Here is a 13,997-nt window from a genome sequence, read left to right on the forward strand (position 1 = left end):
CAGCTTCAAGCAGGTAAAAACCAGAGCACTCTTTCCAGCTGAAAATGTCATTCTGGAAAATTACTTTTAAAAATGGAAGAAAAGTTAAGGTAAAACTATCTGTCAGAACAAAAGTGAAATCACAGAGATATAACTTTGGACAAAAGCACCTAGCTCCTAGTATTAGTATCACTAAGCTGGAAGAAAACTTTGATCAAAGACGACCATGGAAACCACAACACAGGTGATCACTAATTATTCCTCCCTCCTTTATATTTGCATCCTTTGAAAATAGTATGCATCAGCACGCTTCAGGAGCTGCTTACTAGATGGACCTAAAGCCAAGTTACTAGAAATATATTAAATAGAACTTTATTTAAAACAGCACCCAGCATCCTAAAGATCAAAGTGGCCACCTTACAGAAGTCAAACAAACCTACTTTTCTCTAAACGGCTCTACAAGAAAAAAATCCCAAAACAATCAAAACCCAAAAACTAACCTATCATTAATGCTCTACATGACATGAAGGAAGGTTCTGTTGCAATACTGCTGTACTTCTTATTCAAAACTATCAACTCATCTCTGTAATTTCCTAATGGACATAGCTGAGCTTCTGAAGAGACTACAGAACATGGATCCTTCAGTTTTACTGAATGTCAGTACATTATCTTGAATATTGACTTCATTTAGAACTTTGCAGGATGTTCCAAAACACAATATTCCAACTTTTAATTGTTTGGCTATATACAATGTTGATTAATATCTGTAAAGATATAGACAAAGAAACAAAACTGCTCATTTGTTCCTGACGTAACTCCTTACTAGACATCATCTCTGCTCGTCTCTGGTAACATTCCACTGGACTGAAAAATGGAAGGCAAATTCCAAACTTGTTTTTAATGTCTAAAAGACATTTCTAAAAGTGAATTATCACAGTACCTGTATGGTATTTTTAGAAATACTGCGACATTTCGATTATATAGGAATTTGGGTGGCTTCTCCCAAGCATCATTTCTGTTTTTTGCATTCTCCCTTGTGCAAAACTATGCTATGTCTTCTAGTGCTCATTACTGCTGGTAAAACACTGAAAAGCAATAGCAGTCTTACCACTGTAGTAGAGAGACATACCTGGAGAACCATTTTTTTTCTGGACAAGCTGTTCTCTCTCTCCAAATCTCACGCATGCCAGGAAAGAAACTTCTCTCATCCACCAGCTCTTTCAGTCACATGTACAGCAGTGAGAATCACACTGAACTTCTACAGCAAGTCTCACCACCTCTAAAGTTTGGGAATAAGTGCTTGACATTTAGGGGAATGGGGCACAGAACACTACTGATATGCCTACCTTACTCCAAAACACTATCAAAAGGAAAGGTCTCTAAGAATCATGCTAAAGCAGCTCACCAACAAGTCTACCACTTTTCATCACTTGACTTACTACTGTCCAACACAGTCAAGGCTTTACAAGGACACAGAAAAAGACAATCACTATCCTAAACCACTTTTTTGAGAAAACAAGTCAAATAAAACAAATGTTCAATAGTTTCCCCAAAGCAAAGATCTAGAAAGACCATGGACAGTACCTACTATCTTTGGTTTATGTAACAACACGAGCAACCTTTCCACCTCAGTTTCTGCAGCATTTCAGCTCAACTTGCATTCCAGACATGCAAGTGTTCTACTCCCTCCCATTCTGCAATTGCTCCAAGCCTTTCCAGTTTTTCCACTGTGGCTTACCTAGGTCAATTCACCATCACATGTCTCCCCGACTTATCTTCCTCCTTTTTACCCCAGTAAAAAAACTACCACAACATAATATAATTTTTTGTTAATAACCACCTGATTAGGGAGTTCTAACTGCCATTTTGTTCTCAACTTTCTACAAGATGAGAAACTGTTTTAGATGTAATTTCAGAGTACTAATATTCACTACAATTCACACACAGTGCAGTTATTTTCATTACATGCCACGGATTCTCAGTTTCAAAGTTTTGCCCAAGAACACAAAAGATCAGGTGATTTCAATATGTCAATAAATATGTCAATAAAAAGGAAGCAAAAGAGGGCAGAGTACTCACTTCAGTGTGGGAGAGAACTGCAAGAAGCCAGCTGCAGAACTGCCACTTCCCACTCTGTGATAGCACACACAAGACTCTCACATGAGAAACACTCACAGCTATGGTATTAAAACAAAAAACCCAGCACTTCTCTGTGAAGAAAAAACGTTATTTATATTGGAACTTAGCAGGCAGAGCCTGTCCTCTGTTGAAAATATTGTTTCTAATACCAAGCTGACTTAGTAGCAACAACAAAAATACAGCTGTTGGAAAAAAATACTCCCCTTCCCTGCCCTCCCTACCAATTATCACAGAGGAGAACACAGAAACTAGTGTCTTTGGTGAAGGCTCCTAAGAACATTCATAAGAATACACAATATTCTTATATGCATAAACAGAATATTCTACGTAAGTATAAACATAATAATAAATGCAATAACAAACCACTGTTTTGGTTGTTGAAAGCCTAATTTTAGGACACAAATTCTATGAATTTCCAAACTGTTTTGAATGAAAAAGATAAATCCAGAAAACTAAGTTAGTATTAGAGACAGTTCCTGAAACTCTACAGTCACAAAACTGTTGTATATGCCCACACTTGAAGATGAAGAAAGGTATCAGCAACAAACATTATAAACACTGACGACTTTCCAAAAGTAAGTATCAAAAATTTTATCACACAGTGCTCCCAAGAGAGCTGAGTAGAAGCAGAAGCAAACAGCAGAAATATACAGAATATAACCACTCCAGAAAACAAAAACTGAAGCTAAAATAGAAAAAAATCCTATCAGCCAGAACACCCCAACCAAACCAATGAAAGCCCTAAACCAAACCCACCACCCACTGATTGCAGCCAGGCAAGTAACAGACTCCAGCCACTTCCTACCAGAAGCAGCAAGGAGCAGCTTCAGAGCTGCCACGCTTTAGGAGCAGACATAAGGATCCGTTTTCCAAAAGCAGTCACTTAGCCTCCTGTTGTTTGCCTTTTCTGGAAAACTCACCCCTGTCCTTACCAAAGAGCCACACTGGGAAAGCAGATGGGATAAAGCACAACTCCATGCCATCAATCTACCAAAATACTATTCTGTGAAAAGGCAGGCAAGAAGGGACTCATTACTACATCTCAATGACTGCATTTGGTAAGGAATTCCTTGTCTTTCTCTCAAACTAAAAATGGATGCGTCAGGTAAAAGCCTGTAAATAAAGGTAAATTACACAAGAGATACTTTTCTGTGGAAAGTATTTTTACAAATGGGTGCCAAAAGTTTGTCCAGAAAACAGGGAAGGTACAATGATCTCGATTCATGATTCAGCTACAACTGGACCAATCAATAAGGCACCTGTAATTCCTCCCATCCTGTTTCCCAAAATGCGCCCTCTCTCCTATTCCATTTTGTAAAAATGAACATTATCAAGTATCCCTTTAAGGCAAGCAAAAAATACAATCATTCAAATACTCACAAAATAGTGTCCCTTTATGAAGAAAAAAAAAATCCAATTAAGTATGCTAAGTATCTAACTTGTAGTATCCAGCATACTGAAAAGTTACAACACACTAACAATGGGCCTGAAATATTTCTAAACCCAGCCATCTGACCTTTATTCTGATTTCAGCATGAACTCCACATAGACTAGATTAATTTTCAAGAAATACTGAATTACTAAATAGCCTCATCCTTAAACTAGTTAATTATTTCTAAGACAAAGCACTCAATATCAATCAATAAACAGCAACTAGAGAATTCCATTTCCAGTATCTGGATTTAATATGAACCACCAGTTCCCATACCAAGAACATTACAATTACTTCTACTGGAGTGAGAGCTCTCTGTAATCCCAAGTTTGCTCAAAAGTATTATATCACTTAACATTTAGTGTAACCAAAACACACATACACACTGTTAAGCCACTGTCTTCCCCCATTAAACCTCACTGGCAATATCAGGGCATGGCTGCAACATTTTGTCAATCTAACAGCTGCTTTGTACAGTTGAACAGTGGCAGAAAGACAGCACAACTGGATTTAAAATAAATTATTTTATAATACATTTCATCATGAAATGTTAAAAAAGCTCGCTCTCCTTCTCCTCGAGCACTACAGGTAAATCCTACAGATTCTGGGTAGACTTTGTACCAAGATGAAATATTCACTACGTGACACTGAATTGCAGACTAGGTAAGTAACAGAGCCTACCATGCTTTTTCAAATTTTGAAAACAACACATATTAGAAGTTTATGCAAACTCATTACATGACCGTGATGAGTTCTTGATGGTGAACTGTGATTTAAGCAACAAATTGCATCCCACAGGATTACTGCACTGTAGAGGTGCAGGATATTTGCATCTGTTTTTAAGTGGCCATTTCACATCCTTGCCATCAAAAAACTTTTCTACAATTCTGTGAACAATGTGGGCATACCTTCTACCATCACCTCTTGCATGAAAGGTTCCTATTAATTGATCTAAGGGACACAATGCATACAGGCATTAACGTTTATGTCAGCTTTCTGTCAGGGTTTTTGGGTTTTTTTTTCTTAATAATAAAAAGGATATTTTTCCATGATACTACAAACTTATGAAATCCTTTAACTCCTTCTGACAGTATCTTTATGTGTATCAGCCAGAGTGACCAACAATCACAATTTCCACAGGTAACTTGAGCTCTTTATGCAATAAAATATAAAGTTTACATCTACATTGGTAAAAAAATGCAGCAAGGAAGAATGTTAATTAACAAAAATAAGCTTATAGATTTGGCTTATAGGCAGAGTGCTCAGGAAGACCAATGAATATATTTTCAGAGAAGACACACTGGTTTTAGTTTATTTCACCAGGGATTCCTTTACACTCTGAATTAGGGTGGACGTTATTTTCATCTGAACAAATCCAATTCTGGAGGTTGTGCCAAGTTTATTCAGCCTCAAAATCAATTTAAGTGAGTGCAACATTGTTTAATTTTATTGTCATTTTCAGAATCTCTGGATACGCAGTACAAAATACTCTGCATAGAGAACAAAGGGAAGTAATTGAATGTGGCTTGTAGTAACTAACACTGGAGCAATGCATATGGTACTAAAAGAATAAAGGGAGTAAAACAAGTACCTTAAGACATGATGGCCACATCACTTGAACTTTGCTAAAGACAAAAAGTTGCTTGAAAATGCAAAAATATGAGAGCGGTGTTAGTGACACAGTGAAGCAGCAGCTGTTCAAAAACCTTTAATTCAAACCAACTTCAGGTGAAGCTGCAGAGCAAGTGTCGTAACTGTTCTGAATTTTCTCCAGTTTTAAGTTCTCAGAGCTTTTTAAAGCCTCAAAGTGTTTGAAACTAATAACTGTGTAAGCACACGTGTGATTTATTACTATTGAGAATTTTATTCCTTTTTCAATTCCATTTTCTCCATAAGTGACTTGAAAAGGCTTGAATTTAAAAAGTATACACACTAGTAGGGTGTGGTAATACTTGCAAGCATAAGCACAAACTATTGCTCAAGAAATTCCACTGACAACCCTTCACTTCAGTGTCCATATGAAACTCAGTTATTTTCAAGTCAAAGGCATTGCCATTCTTGTTTAATACCCTGTTTATTCAGCTGCTGATGCCCCTATTTCAATCAATCTTTTCTGTATTAAATAACCTCACAAAGATGCTCCAAATGGTCAAGTGCCTTTTTCCCCTACTAGCCAGGTCACCTGTTGAGAGTTCAACTCCCTTTTTGCATTAAGAACTTTCATACTTTCCTAGGCATATTCCTCCTAGTGCTACTAAGCATGAATCAGATACTGGACTTCATAAAACTCTAAAAAAAAAGTCAGAGTAGTACACCCTTAGTTGGCTGGTTTTTGTTTGGTTTTTTTTTCTTTTTATTTGCCCAGGACTTCTTTCAACTAAAAAAAAAAAAAAAATCCTGCGGACTGAACAAAAGAAAAAAAGGTATAAAAAGATAAGTCTCTCTGGTGATATTATGGGTGCTTTCCTCCACAAAATTACTTAACCTTGGGTAGGCCTTTTTAGCAAAAATGAAATCTGCTGGAATGAATACTAGACATCAGAAGAAACTAATCCAAGAAGATATTCTGAAGATTACTAATTTCAATTCTCACAGCAATTCTTGTGTAACTCTGCACCATATCCCTCTGCAGTTACATTATACAGGTTTGCAACATCAGCTCTGACTCTAAGTCAGTGTAACAGGATTGTCACACTGCACTGCTCTTTGATGCACTCTGCTTAAACTCCTCTCCAATAAGAAAACTGCTGCATTTTCTCTGCATCTAAGTGACCCACTAAAAGTTTCCCCAAATTTATCCTGCATTGTCTAATCAGACCATTCATTCTGTCCTCAAATCACCAACGTTGCACAAATCAGGTAGCAAAGAAGTACACAGAAGAATCTCATTAAAAAACACTCTGAAGCACTTTGCCCTTCACTGTGAAGAATCTTCTCTTTAAAATTTGTTTTAGAATTTGAATCATAAATTATGTTGCAACTTGCATTAAAAACCCTGACAATTAATCAATGTGTTCATTCATTACTCTATACAACATGAAATGATTTCTCACTCTAAAATCTGGTGCACATTCGTTCCTCATATGCGTCTGAAAGCAAAGCTCCATGACACAATCTTCATAATTAAATTATGCGATGGAAAGGGGGGCAGGAATCAGAATATCACCGCAAATGAGGTTTTGCTCAAAGGGCTAGAGCTGTAGAACACTGATGGAAACCTATTTTGATATATCATACTTATTTTCTATTACGACTTGATTTGTCAGTTTACAGACTACACTACCACGACAGAGGTATTGCCAACAGGCCGAAGGTTACAAACAAGCCGTAAGAAGAAAATAAACTTCCCACATTTCACACAAGGTCCATTTGTCAAGATGATGCTCATCACTGCAAGCTGGTAACGAAAACTTTGTCAGAGAAATCGCCACATCCTGAAGCTGCTGGGAGCCCCAACACACGACTTCGATCCCTGAACTGGTAACTTTTCCCCCGCTGTTGTAAAGCACCTCGGCACCGGGAGCTCTACCACCGCTCCCGGAGGGCACACCGGCCAGCGCCGCGGCGGGCCGGAGACTCGCCAGCCCTTTGTACCGACACCAGGCGTTTCAGAGCCCCTCCGCTTCACACCGAGCAGGAAAGCAACGAAGGCGAGAGAGAGGAGCGCACGCTCCCGCTGTCCCAGGACGGCAGCACAACCTTTCCCGGGCTGGCCGCCAGCACAGGGGGCAGCGCGGGCGGGACCCGCACCAGAGAGACGCGCGGCGGAGCAGAGGCGGCCCTGCGGGACCCGCCGGGGCGGGCGGCGGCAGGGCACGGACGCCTGCGGGCCGGGCCCCAGGGTGACCGGGCCACCCTCGAGCGACGGCATTGTCCCGCCCGGCCGCCCCCGCCCACGGGGCATTACCTTGCTCCCACGGCCGTACTGTCGCCGGCCTGGCCCCAGGCCCCGAGCGGCGGCCCCGGGTTGCCCAGCTCCTCCGCGCCTGGCAATGGCGGCGGCCCCGCTCCCCCTCCCCGCTCCGCGCTCACTGGCTGCGGCGCTTCATGTGACCGAACAAAACCCTCCTCGACACAGCCCTTTGTGTCCCGCCCGGCCGGGGCACCGGGAACGCCGCTCGCCGGCTCGGGGAGGTGGCGAGGGGCGCTTGAAGAGACGGAGAGAGGCGCCAAGGCGGGCTGGAAAGGGAAGGGCCGGAGAAAGCAGCGCCTGCCGCGGCCGCTCAACCTCCGCCACGCCGCCGCCGCCCCGGCCCGGCCACTTACCGCGGCGGGGGCGGCTGCGGCCGAGCCGCGGTGCCGCACCAGGTCGGAGGCGGCCGCCATGTTCCCGATGCGGCAGGATGGGGCAGAGCCGCCCGCTCCGCCACCCGCCGCTAGGGCGGCCGGCCCGGCCCGGCCCGGCCCGGATTGGGTGGGCTCCGCTCGGCCCCGGCCCGCGCCCCCCGGCCCGCGGGGCCCTGCGCCTCCTACTCTTCCACCTCACTCCGCGGCCGGGCGGGGGCGGCGGGGGCGCGATACAAAAAAATAAATCGTAACGGGAAACTCACGGGCTCGCCGGGCTGTGCGTCACGCCGGGGTTACGTCCTGCGCGCGCCGTCGTGACGTCATCGCGCAAACCTCCCGACCGCCCGCCGCTCCGCGCGCGGCTACACGCACACGGACACACGCGCGCACGCGCTTCGCGGTGGGCGAAGGGCGCACGCGCACGGCATCCCCTCCCTTCCCCCGCCGGGAGCGCGCGCCCCCCTCTCCGGTCCCGGGCGCGGCCCCGCGGGCTCGGAGGAAACGGCCCCGCGGGCGGTGCCTCGAACGCGCCGGGCGCTCAACGCGCGGCCGCTGCCCGCCCTGCGGGCTCCCCTCCCCGCTGGCCTGGGAAAGCAGGTCAGGTGCAGCAGGATGTGCGCCGGGGCGCTCCCGAGCCAGCGAGGAGGCAGACGCGGGCTCAGGCTGAGGCTGAGGCCGAGGCCGAGGCTGCTGCGGACGGTGCCGGGGGCCGCGGGGAACCTGAGCGCAGCGGGCACGGCCCGGGGGACGGGCAGGCAGGAGGTGACAGAAAGACACGATCGGTGCCCTTCTCTACTCAGATTAAAGCTGCTGAAGCAAACCCACGCTCACAGAGGGAATTCTCCCAGAGTCAGGGGAGAATGCTAACACTGTAGAGACTGCTTAGATGAGTTAATTTTTTCCCTTCAGACTCGCTGGGCCCGGGAGATTTCACACCAGAGTGAGAAGCTGATAAACACAACGTCAGAGGTGTGAGCGGTGGTCAGAATGCTCAGGAAGACAACAGATGTCAGGAGAGAGGGAGAGGAAAAACACCGCACATATAATTCAAACGGGGGGCAATAGGTAGAGCCAAGCACTGTCAATCATTCCAGCCTCTATTCCCAGAAAATAACCACACATCTTTAAGTACATGATAGCTAATGAAGTGGTAAGTTACAGCCAACATAGATTTGTCAAAAAAATCACATCAAGCCAAACTCATCCCAAGCTGTGACAGGATAACAGGCTTTGGATGTGAGTTGTGCCTGTTCGGTTATGGCTTGACCTAAGTAAGGTTTTTGTCACCATCTGAGTTGAGCAAGCAAAAGACATAACACAATGAAATTACTGCAGTGGTGCAAAATTACATCAGCAACGTTTCACTGTGACAAATAGCAGGACAGAAAATACGGTTCCCTGGAGGTAGGTATGTCCTGAGTGCAATACCAAGTCTAATTAAACGAGTAGCAGAATAAGTTTACATGGATTGGATTTGCCAACAACGCCAAACTGGCAGAGCTTGGAAGCATGTTACAGCACAAGAAAATAATTCAAAACCATCCTGAAAAAGTAGTTGCAGAAATATGATGCAATTGAATAAATATAAGTGCCAACTTCAACATTTAAGCAGGAAAATTAAAATTGCACAATTGCAAGACTGGGAACAGATGAATAAACACCAGGTTTACAGAAAAGGGGCTGGGGATCAGAGTAAATCACAAACTGAACATGCATCAACAATGTCACACCATTGTGAAAAAAGCTGCAGTACAGAGACATGCATAAACAGAACTGTCATATCTAGGACATAGGAAGAATTCCTCATCTTTAATCCTGGTGAAGCCTCATCTCTACGTTCAGATTTGGCCTCTGCATTTCAAAAAAAATTTCTTTCAAAAACTTCCAGTAGAAGACAGTAGAAGGAAGGGGAAAAAAATTTCATCATTTTAAATAATGTGAAAATAGGAATGTGTGAGATTTTTTAGTCTTTTAGAGAATAAAAGACCATGGGCAGAAAAATCCATTGTTCACTGAGTCCACTGCAGACAAGGCTAAACGTAACAGCTATAAACTGTACTGAGAAATTTCAGACATTAGGAACAGTTCTATTATGATACAGATAAATAAAACTGACATATATTCTCTACAGGATCCTAGAAGTGTTATTAGTATAGTTTTTAGTATTAAATACCTATAAGAAAAATAGAAGCATTTGACTGCTGTGAAGTAATGGAGGCACACTAGGTAATAATTGCTTTCAGCATAATTTTCTGTAGCTGGAGTTACTATCCAGATACCCAGATATCTGTTCTGATCCTATTTTTTTCTGACAAAAGTGAATCCTAGAGGCATTTAAACATTTAATGTGTTGTCATGATCTTATGCACAAGTGTAGATATCCCCTTTGGGAGTCTTTGTCAAGTTACAGTCAGTATAGTTGTGTGGCAACATATGTCACATGCTCAGCTAATTTGCTAATTTATAAAAGTTATATATCACTATAAATTCCACATTTAAAAATAATATGTGTGTTAGTGCTCATGTAACCATTGTCTATCACAGCTTTTGCTTTCCTTTGCTTTTTCTCCATGGTACCAGAGGCTAATTTTCCCCAAAATCCATTAAATTCAGGGGTTTCTCTGGAGCTTGCCAGCTAGGAGAAGGCAGTGTGAGTGGTTTCTGTTGTGAGACTGAGACCCACCAAACTCAACTCATTAGAGATGACTAAAAGGCCATTAAATAGGCCAATTTTCAATCTCCACTGAGTTAGACTGAATTCAAACTGATAGCCCACAGGCAAAAGGCTATGAATTTCATTAACAGTACCTCAAAGCACTCAGTCCCCTAATGAGTGCTAATATTATTCTTCTGAGAATTAAGCTTGTTTTCTGAAAATATACATTTATAAAATTGAGTTCTAATTATTTTGGAGCTTGTAAGGACAGTTTTTCCACTGCTCTTAAACACAAGAAACATTATCATCTTGTGCAATCCACAGACTCTTTCTAAGATTCTTACATCATATGTACTCCATGCTAACTGAAATACAAACAATAAAAATGTGAAAAAGCAAGTATTAATGCTACCCCTATGCTTCTTGCTGAGAATCACATATTTTATTACATGCAATCATTTCAAGGTCATCACACTTACTTCAATTTTGTCCCATAGAAGTTAAGATTTAGGGAACAATAATTCTTGCTTCAATTCTGCAATTAATAACTGAAGGAAATCAGCAAATTCCATAAAAGTATTAAATTATAGAAGATGCAGTGTTTTATTATATTTCCCATCTATTTGTGAACAAGTAAAATGCTTAGCATAAGAAAACCTGAGCTTCAATTCTAATGCTGCCAAATCCCACAATTTATTAATAGTTTAAAAAATTGCTAAATATCTTTAATCTCTCAACTTAATACTTGAACTAAGAGGCTCAATTCCATTAGTACTAGTGGACTCTTAAAAATGCTTATGATTCACATAATCTGTGAATCAAAAGAAAAATCCACATTTGGTGTGAATGAATAGAGCACATAAATGCAATATTTCATTAAAATGGCAGTGTGGTAAAAGATTATGTCCAGTGGTGTCAGAAGTCTTTTTTGATTTCTAATTCCACTTCTATTGCCATTTATAGTATGTGAAAAGTAGTAGATCATCTTACAGGTTGCCTGATGGATTAAGAAAACTTAAGAAATAGACACAAAATGACACAAAATTGGGAGTTAATGTCTGCACAAAATAGAAACTTTAGGACCAGTGAGGCATTCTAATGTCAGTAAAAGAAAATGTATGGCCAGTAAAGGACCACACAATAGGATTCTTGAAAATCAAGCCAGATACTGCACAGCTGACTTTTTGTTTGCCGAATTCTGGCTGTGTCCTGTATTATTTCTCCACCAATGCAGACAAGGCCTAATAATGGTTAAAACTGCATTTGAAAATCTCTTGAGATAATGATGCTGCCTAGTTCCTCCTGATCTTCAACATGGCTATAAAAAGCTTAAACCAAGGCAGGTTCTTTCAAGTTAGCAGTGAAGTATGATTAACTGGAACCAATTTAGAAACTGTTTCTTCATATAAACGTTTTTGTAGCTGAAGCTGCAGAGGGAGAGTTGGAACAGGTTTAAGCTGAAGCACTTTGATGAAAGAAGACTGCAAATGCCTTCTTGTAACACATAGCAAAATCCCAAATGCCTGGAGGGAAAAACTTTTTAATGATAATTTCTTACATTTATATAGCACCTTTAATTCCCTAGGACCCCAAGCACTTCATTAACTCTATGCAAAAAGCTTCACCATGGAAATATAGCCACTATATGCATCATTCCTTGAAAATTTCATATTCAGTTGACACATATTCTGGTTATCCTGTGTACAGCAAACAAAACAACAACAGATAAAATATTAAGCTATATAATTTTGAGTTGTAGAACAATTTAAGGCTGCATGGCTTACAAAATGCTGTTATGTAATGGATACATGACATTTAGCCCATTTGTTTTCCTTCTCCATTTACTATTTCAATCTCATCTTTATACCATAGCCCTTGGTGGAAAATCTTGTCTTCCATAACATTTTCAAAATTGAAATGATTCTTGGTGTCTGAATTTCAGACAAAATGGTCTCTATAGGAAAAAGTAGCATCTTTTATTAAATGCACTACTAGTCTGAAAAAGTAGAGTTTTTGAGTACCTAAGATATAATGATGGGATTTTTGTAAGGCGAGATGATTGTACTAATAAAATCCTTTAACTTTATGTATAAAACTTGTCTTGTCTTTGCCTTTAGACCCTTGTAACTACAAAAACAAGCACACAGAAACACGATGTGAAAGATATCTGCGTTTTATTGCTTAACCTGCCATAGAGTTTTTCTTTACACTCTACAGAGATATTTCTGGTTTCTTGGCCTTTCTTACAATAACATAATGATGATTTCACTAATATCCACAAATTTAGGAACTCAATGTACTGGTTGTTTCAACAAACAGTAATCAACATTATTTCAATTGAAATATTAGAAGAACTAATAAAATAAGTATTTGAAGCAGTTTGATTTATTTCCACATTGAAAAAACCAAAACGGGGAAAGTGACTTTTCCTAATCTTTTTTTTTTTTTTTTGCTGCTTGAGCTGTTGATTCATGTTTTGCTGGCTTGCTTGTTTCACAGGCTCTTTTGAGATACAGTTGTCAATGTTAATTAAAGAGGATTGTCTCATCTTGTCTATTTTTCAGACAGAACAAAAAATGTATTTTATTTATAAATTTAATCTCTGCCATAAATCAAGATATTATAGTCATCTTTGTCAGTATTAATTAAACTTTTAGAATTACTAGTAAAATAATAAGAGATATAGGTAAAATTAAAACCATTAACCATTAAACCTATGTCTCTCTTAGCAGTGATCCCAAGATAAGGTTAGTCCTGAAATAAAATATTTTGCAACAGAAGGGTGTTTAGACAGCATGCCTAGGGAACATTACTGCTTGGCACTGTGGATTGCCTTTAGAACTGTCCTACTGTTGTAAGTGTTTGAAATCTCAAAGCCAGGAGAAGATTGCTCAGATTACACAATAAATACAACTGCCACTCTGTTTTGTCACTGCTCAGCTTCTGTCCATAGGCAATGGTACAAAAATTTCTGTGTCTCTTGCTTAGACCTGCTCCCCTTGGCTAGGCCTGTGCTTGCAATTACAAAACAGCTTTTGTCAGGACAGCAGCTCGTTCCCAGCTTCCCACAGTCGTCTCCTGTTCTCGGTGTCCCCACTATGGAGTGTTCCTGTCATCTGCCACTGATCAGAGGAGAGCAGCTGCTGGGGCAGCACTGCCTGCCTGGCACACCAGGCTCCATTCTTAGCTGTTCCACAGGTACCACCACAGTAAACATTATCACTTACAAATCCTGGATTAACTATCAATAGTCATTGATGAACCTTAGTCCTGATGCTTCTTTTATTTCATCAGGTATTATTCTAATTCATCCTCCATTAAAAAGACCACAGCTAAGCCTACATCTGTGCTCCTTTCAGGAGGATCTGCCATCTCTCTTCTCATGTCTTACTGAGCTCAAGTCTCACAGAATTCAAAGATCACAAGAAAGCAGATTAGTGTAGGAAATACCACCATACATTATAACACTGATCTTCTTAAAAACAATGCATTGCCTTGGAAAGT

At 41.2% G+C, this 13,997-nt stretch overlaps 1 protein-coding gene across 5 annotated transcripts in view; it reads right to left on the reverse strand.

Annotated features, from left to right (window-relative positions):
• The window catches only part of ZNF644 (zinc finger protein 644), a 51,686-nt gene extending 43,511 nt beyond the window's left edge, over positions 1–8,175 (reverse strand). For 4 of the 5 annotated variants that reach the window (XM_088169959.1, XM_088169958.1, XM_088169954.1 and 1 more), the window contains exon 1: positions 8,101–8,175. The gene's annotated coding sequence lies outside the window, so the exon portion shown is untranslated. Of the gene's footprint in view, positions 1–7,816; positions 7,910–8,100 lie in introns of those variants that run through there. The other variant, XM_088169955.1, reaches the window with a different exon arrangement.
• Positions 8,176–13,997: the final 5,822 nt, after the last annotated feature.

Source organism: Sturnus vulgaris, chromosome 9 (genome assembly GCF_052056855.1).
Source record: "Sturnus vulgaris isolate bStuVul1 chromosome 9, bStuVul1.hap1, whole genome shotgun sequence".
Taxonomy (NCBI): domain Eukaryota; kingdom Metazoa; phylum Chordata; class Aves; order Passeriformes; family Sturnidae; genus Sturnus; species Sturnus vulgaris.